We start from the raw sequence: 7,568 nt of genomic DNA, 5'->3' as shown, positions 1-7,568 counted from the left end.
CTCCTCTCTCTTTCCGGCGGAAAAGTCCTTTCCGGCTTCCGGGGCGTGAGGAAGTCCCGCCCCACGCAACAGCGTGATGTTGCGGGGCGCGCCGAGGCGGCGCGCGCAGGCTCGGGAAGGGTCCAGCTGTTAACGCTCCGTGGTCGCTGGTGGAACATCGGGGTGGGAGTCCGTGGAGCTCGGTGGAGGGCAGGGAGCCGTTCAGCGGGGCCTAGGAGAGCGGCTTGGAGACTCAGTAGCCTCAAAAATTCCCTCCTTGCCCCACGGGCGCCCTCCGGAGCATCAAGGCCCCGTCTCCCCAGCTGCCCCGTGTTGTATTTGGTATCTTACTGTCTTTGTTTATCTTTGTAGCCCCATTTCTTGCCGTAATCTTGGCTACCACTTACTGAGCCTTGGCTGCACATCACCTGACAGCAGGAGCTCATAAGCGTCTGGTGACTCTTGATTACTACCACTGCTGCGAACTTGCTCATTCCTTTACCGGGGAAGGGGTGGAGCCCCCACATAGCCCTCGACTGGACTGTGGACATGGCACTGTTGCGGCTAGGAAGATAAATTAGAAATTAAAATTGCCGCTTTAATTTCCTAGGGCTGCCACACCGAAGTACCACAAATTGGGTGGCTTAAAACAACATATTCATTGGCTCACAGTTCTGGAGGCTAGAAGTCTGAAACGAGGTGTCCGCAGGATCATGTTCCTCTGAGACTCTGGGTAAAATCCTTCCGTGTCTCTTCCTAGTTTCTGGTGGTGTCCGGCAATCCTTGGCGTTCTTTGGTTCGTAGCTGCATCACTTCAGTCTCTTAACTCGGTTCTTACATGGTGTTCTGTGTGTCCCTGTCTCTGTGTCTCTTTCTTAAAGGACACCAGTCTTCTTGGATAAAGGGCCTACCCTACTCTAGTATGACCTGACCTTAACAAATTACATTTGCAGTGACACTATTTTCAAATAAAGTCACATTCTAAGGTTCCAGGAAAGACAGGAATGGGGGGGTGGGGGGTTGACGTTAACAAGAGCTTAAGAAATAGGCAAGCCAAAAGTTGACGGTAAATAACTGTAATACAAGTGAATTCAAACATAGTTCACTTGGATCTGAGAAGTTTTCATGGACATTTGAGTTAGTCCCTTGATAGATGGGTAAGATTTGGATGTGCCATCACAGACCATCATAGACAACATGCTAGGCAAACAAACATCACAGAGAAGGAAGCACAGGTTGAAATGTAAAATAAGTTAGGTTAAAGTAGGAAGGATTTTGAATGCAAGCTGAAGAGTTTGGAGACTATTTTCTATGTAAAATGCGGAGTAACTCCAAGTGTTTCAGCAAGGGAGTTGTGCTTTGAAAATTAATTAGCAGCTTGAGCCAAACCTACTTTGTGTTACTTATTCCAGTTTAAGAAGTCTTAATCCTATCTCTGAGCATTCCCTGTGCTTTTTCATCCTGGTGTCTCTGCTCATGCTGTCCCTTATTCCTGGAATGCTGCCATCAAGCTGCACAATTTTCACTTGTCAGTTTTTCTGTCCTGGAAATTGTGCTATAACATGGGGTGGAGGAGGAAAGGTGTTCAACTTATTTTATAACATTAGCATCCCCCTAATAGCAAAATCTGATAAAGATAGCACCAGAAGAAAAAACTAGAGACCAAACTTACATGGATACAAAGCTCTAAAATAAAATGTTAGTAATTCAATCCTGCACTCCATCTAGAACAAGAAAGGGTTTATCTCAGAAATGATTTAACATTAAAAAACTTGTTGCTATAAATCATTGTATTAAATAGTTTAGAGGCTTAAAACTATATGATCATCTCAACTGATAAAATGTTTTCTGAAAAAAATCCAATATCTACTGTGATTTAAAAGAAAACACTTTTAGCAAAACAGGAATAGATAAATAGCAACTTGATAAAAGGCACTTACCAGAAATCTATAGTAAACATCATACTTAAAGATAAGACATTAGAGACATTCCCATTAAAGTCAGGAAAAACTGGAATACACATTTTCACTACTAATATTCAACATGGTGCTAGATCTTCTAGCCAATGCAATAAAACAAGAAAAAGAAGTGGTAGGAAAGGAAGAAGTGAAAAGATTGTTTTCAGATGATGTGATTTTCTTTCTAGAAAATGCAAGAGAATGAGATGACAAACTATTAGAACGAATTAAGTAGTTCAGCAAGGTGGCTAAATAAATTAACATATAAAAACTTAAAATTTTCTTATATACCAGTAATAAAATATAAAAAAAGGAACCTAATATGAATACACTGAACAAAAGATGTACAAGACTTTTGTGGGAAATATGAAACATTATTGAAAGATATTAAAGACTTAAGTAAATGGAGAATTACACATTCCAGGATGGGAAAATTCTGTGTTTTAAAGATATCAGTTTATCCAAATGAATAAGAAGTTTTGATACAGTGCCTATTAAAATACAATAGAATCTTGAAATAACTCTATTTGGTCAAAGTATATTATTGTTTTGATACATTCTTGGGTGCCATTTATTGATATTTTATTTAGAATGTATCTCTTATGAATGAGATTGGTATATAGGTGGGTTTTTGGTACTATATTAATCAGATGCTGGTATTTAAAATTATACTAGATCCCTTAAAATAAATTAGGGAGCATTTCATATTTTTCTATGATCTGAAATAATTTAACTTTAGAATTATCTGCTATTTTAAGGCTGAATAGAGAACTTGGTTGTGAAACTATTATATGCTGCATTATTATATAGTAGATTTTAAACAATGTGTCTGCTCTCTTCTATGATAATTGAAATACTCAACTTTTCTACTTTTTCTTGGATCAATTATAATTCATATTTTGCTTGGAAGGCATCCATTTTCAAAAGGTTTTCCAAATTAGTTGTCATTGTATTAGACATAGAATTCTCTTGTGATTTTTTTTTTTTGAGGAAGATTAGCCCTGAGCTAACATCTGTTGCCAATCCTTCTCTTTTTTAGCTGAGGAAGATTGGTCCTGGCCTAACATCCATACCCATCATCCTCTACTTTGTATGGGATGCCACCACAGCATGGCTTGATAAGTGGTGTGTAGGTCCACGCCAAGGATCCCAACCTGTGAACCCTGGACTGCCGAAGTGGAGCGCGCAAACTTAACCACTACGCCACTGGGCCAGCCCCTTCTTGTGTTAAAACCTGTTCTGCACATGTGGTTGTTTACTTTCTCATTCCTAACCTTACATTTTTTGCTTTATTTTTTTCTAAATCAGGCTCACAAGAGATTTGTCTATTTTGTTGAACTCTTCAAAGAACCAGCTTTGGAGTTTATTTTTTTCTACTATTATTTATCGTCTTCTATTTTTTGATTTTAGTTTTTGTGATAGTTCCTCTTCCTACTCTCTTTCATTTTGTGGTTCTTTTCTAATTTCACAATATAAATCTAAGATTCTTTATTTTATCTAAGTTCTTCATTTTCAATCTTTCATTTTTTATGAAGACATTTTAAGGCTGTAAATTTGCCTCTGAATATAGCTTGTTTTGTATTCTATAGGGTTTAGTATAAAGTGTTCTCTTTTTCATTCCTTTTTACATATGTTGTAATTTTACTTGTAATTTCCTCTTTGATCCAAGGGTTGTCCAGGACTGGGTATCATTTTTTTTTTAACATTTAACGTTTTTTATCATCTTTTTATTTTTTTTTCCAGTTTTATTATGATCAGAGAATTAGGTTCTGTACTTTTTAATTAAGGTTTTCTTCTTTATCAAGTACATAATCAATGTTTACATATTCCATGGACATTGAAATATGTATATTTTCTACTTGTAATTGAAGTTCTGGGCTTCTGTTACGTCAGGTTTATTGATTTTAGTATTCAAGTTTATTGATTTTAGAATTCAATTCTCTGATATGTTTCCTAGGTCAGTTCTAGTTCTAAAAGAGGTGTGATTAAAATTTCCTACTTAAATGTATTTTAAATAAGTTTCTCTTGCATTTCCAAAAAGTTTTCTTTATGTATTTAGTTGCTATGTCTTTGGTTCATACAGGACTATGACTGCCCTGTCTTCTTTGTAAATTGTGCCATCCATAAATTCCTTTTTATCCTATTTAGTGCTTTCAATTTCTATCTAACCAATGTCCCCTTATCTCATGTTAATGTTACCATTCCTTCTTTCTTCTGTTTACCTCTGTCTGGTTTCTCATAACTCATCTCTTTATATTCAATCTTTTATAGTGCTTCAAGTTTCATTTCTAGTAAAAAAAAAATTATAGATGTAGACATAACAAATGAGAAATCTGGGTTTTGTTCTTCACCTAGAGAATTTACCTACCCTGCAGAAGCCAGCTATTGTGCTGAGGGGATCTACAGATCCATGGAGGCTTAGAGCTTGGATATTTTTATGTTGCAAAGAAAATTTAATATTATGTTGATGTTAAAATAACCAGTAGTATACAATTTAGTTTGTAATATTAGTATTTTAAAATATCACTAAGTACAAAAAAATAGCCTAGAAACATAGCCGTTAAAATCTTGATAGTAGATTTCTCAGGGTGGTGGGATTAGAGGTGGCTTTTTTGTACTTTTCTGTATATTCCATATTTTCTATAATGAACTTATATCAATATTTTAATTTTCAAAGAGCACCAATTATATATGGTATTTAGATCGAAAGTGTCTTTTATGAAGGACTTGTGTCCAGAATATGTAAAGAACTCTTAAAACTCAACAGGATGGGCTGGCCTGGTGGTGTAGGGGTTAAGTTCGCATGCTCCGCTTCAGCAGCCCGGGGTTCGTGGGTTCGGATCCTGGGTGCAGACCTACAGACCGCTCATCAAGCCATGCTGTGGCAGCGTCCCACATACAAAATAGAGGAAGATGGGCACAGATGTTAGCTCAGGGCCAATCTTCCTCAACAACAACAACAAAAAAACCCAACAACAGGAGAAAACAACCCATCAAATAAAACGAGTCAAAATACTTGAGCAGACATTTTACCAAAGAGAATATATCCATGGAAAATAAGCAGAAGAAAAGATGTTTAATATCATTAGCTATTAGGAAAATGCAAATTCAAACTACAGTCAGATACCACTACACCCCTATTAGGATGGCTAAGAAAGCCCCACACCTGACAACACCAAGTGCTGATCAAAACAAGGGGCAACTGGCACTCTCATACATTGCTGGTGGGAGTTCAAAATGGTACAGCCACTCTAGAAAACAGTTTGGCAGTTTCTTATAAAGTTAAACATACACTTACTGATGACCCAGCAGTCATGGTCCTGTGTATTTATCCTAGAGAAGTGAAACTTGTGCTCACACAAAAACCTGTATATAAATGTTTACAGAAGCTCTAGCTATAATCGCCTAAAACTGGAAACAACCTAAACGTCCATCAGATGAATGCTACTCAGCAATCCAAAGGCATGAGCTATTGACATACGCAGCAATTTGGACACATGCAGCAATCTCAGAGACATGATGCTGAAACTAGTCTCAGAGCTGACACACTGTATGATTCCATTTATATGACATTCTTGAAAAGAGAAAACTATAGTGTGGAGATTAGTGGTTGTCAGGGGTTAGGATTAGGGAGATAGTATGAGTATTGACTGGGAGGGGGAAAATCCCCTTTCCACCCTTCTTGTGTTCTTATGGCTGGACTAAGAATAAAATTGACACAAGACTAAAACTGATACAGATTAATAAGAGAAAGACCTCTAAAGATCTCTCTATTGGAGAGCATAGAGAAATGATGCTCAGCGAGTGAACAAAGCAGGCACTATATCTTTGTTGCACAAAGAAACAATAAATTTGTGAGGAATGACAGGAAAAAAACTTATATTTGAGGTACGTAATTAATGAGGAATTTAAGCAGAGTTTAAGATGAGGTAGTAAATCAGCAAGGTTTGCTTATGTGGGCTTCTCAGCCATGAATCCCCAGCTCTGGTGATAGGGATGCGGGGAGAGCACCTCTCACATGGGAGACTGATTTCCTGCTCTCAGGGGGAGTAGAGACAGGAGGGTCAGAATGCCCTCTTTGCTTCTCAAGTAACTTTAATTCTAAATAATCAGTATGCTATTGTGGGATATTTGGGGGTGGCCTGCTCTGGGCCCCAACAGTATAAAGGGATAGTAGAAGGGAGTTTTTTCAGTGATGGAAATGTTCAGTTTTAGTAGTGGTTACATATTTATACATGTTTTAAAATTCATAAAACTGTACACTAGAAGTCAATTTTACTATATGATAATTGTTAAAACATTTTAAGGTGTCTTTTAATCAGGTTTAGTAAGAATTGTACTTCATTTTTATGTTATTTTTAAATAATTTCAAACATACAAAAAGTTGCAAGAATAATACAATGAACCTACATACCCGTCACCTAAATTCACCAAATGTTAACATTTGCCACATTTTCTTTAATACACAAATGTTCACAGCAGCTTTGTTTGTAATAGCACAAAACTAAACAACTCAAATGTTCATCACCAAGTGAGTGGACAAACAAATTTTGATATGTTCATACAATGGAATACTGCTCAGTAATAAAAAGAAATGAACTATTGTTAGGATTAATTACATACTGTGTGGAATTGGCCCAAGGGCCAAAAGCCTGTCATCTCCTTAGCCAGGAACTGTACCAGCGCTCACTCCTCCTGCCCTTTGTCTCTATACCTCGTAAGGCTCAGCTTCCATCCTGGCCCTCTGCTCTCACACCCATCCAGTGGCTCCTGGAGAACACTAGAGGGAAACCAACACTGCTCAGTCTAGAATTCAGGGCTCTCCAGGAGCTGTTCCTGTCTAGATATCCAAATTAACGCCCTCAAACCACCTTAGGGGTTTCCACAGAATGGGCTGTTAGTGGTACTACCTAAGAAAACAAGCAGAAGGCAGAAAACTTCTGGACCTGCCATCTCTCTCCATTCCCTGTTAGGTATTTTCTCTTCCCTAGACTGTTTTAATAATGGTTTTCCTGCTGTCCCATTTTTTCCCCACTTAATCACATTAGAATGTCTGTAAGGGGGCTTGGAGTTATCTTGGCAGTTACAGACCCCAGGTAGCAAGAGGAAAGGTAAAGAATGCCTATTTTTGTATCTTGTATAAAATAGAAGCGATCAGCAGATAACTCCAGGTTTTCAGTCCTTCCCTCACCCCCATTTACCCCTCTTCCTGAATCTGTCCCACATAATCCTCCCTCTTATTAGTCTGGGTCAGTCTGGGCTCTTATTTACATCCAGTTCCTCCACCTGTGAACTACATTCCATCTCCTCTCAACCATTCAAGGACTGTGATCCTACAGCTCTTTCTCTCCCTTTCTTGAATTGTCAGATTTTCTCTCTCTATTGGACGATTCCCATCAGTTTACAGATAGGTCCTAATAACTGTCACCATTTACAAAGATATCCTTTCCTTGGCCCAATATCCTACTGCAGCCACTATTCCATTTCTCCCCTTTCAGCTACAGAAATACTCCTTGACTTGTAGATTCACTGTCTCTATATTTTCTCATCTTCTATTCTGTCTTTAATTCACTCCAATCTGATTTTCATCCCTATCACTGAAACCATTCTTGCAATGACTCCCATAATTCC

Source organism: Diceros bicornis, chromosome 5 (assembly GCF_020826845.1).
Source record: "Diceros bicornis minor isolate mBicDic1 chromosome 5, mDicBic1.mat.cur, whole genome shotgun sequence".
In the NCBI taxonomy this organism is placed as follows: Eukaryota; Metazoa; Chordata; class Mammalia; order Perissodactyla; family Rhinocerotidae; genus Diceros; species Diceros bicornis.
Note: the sequence above shows the minus strand (reverse complement) of the source record.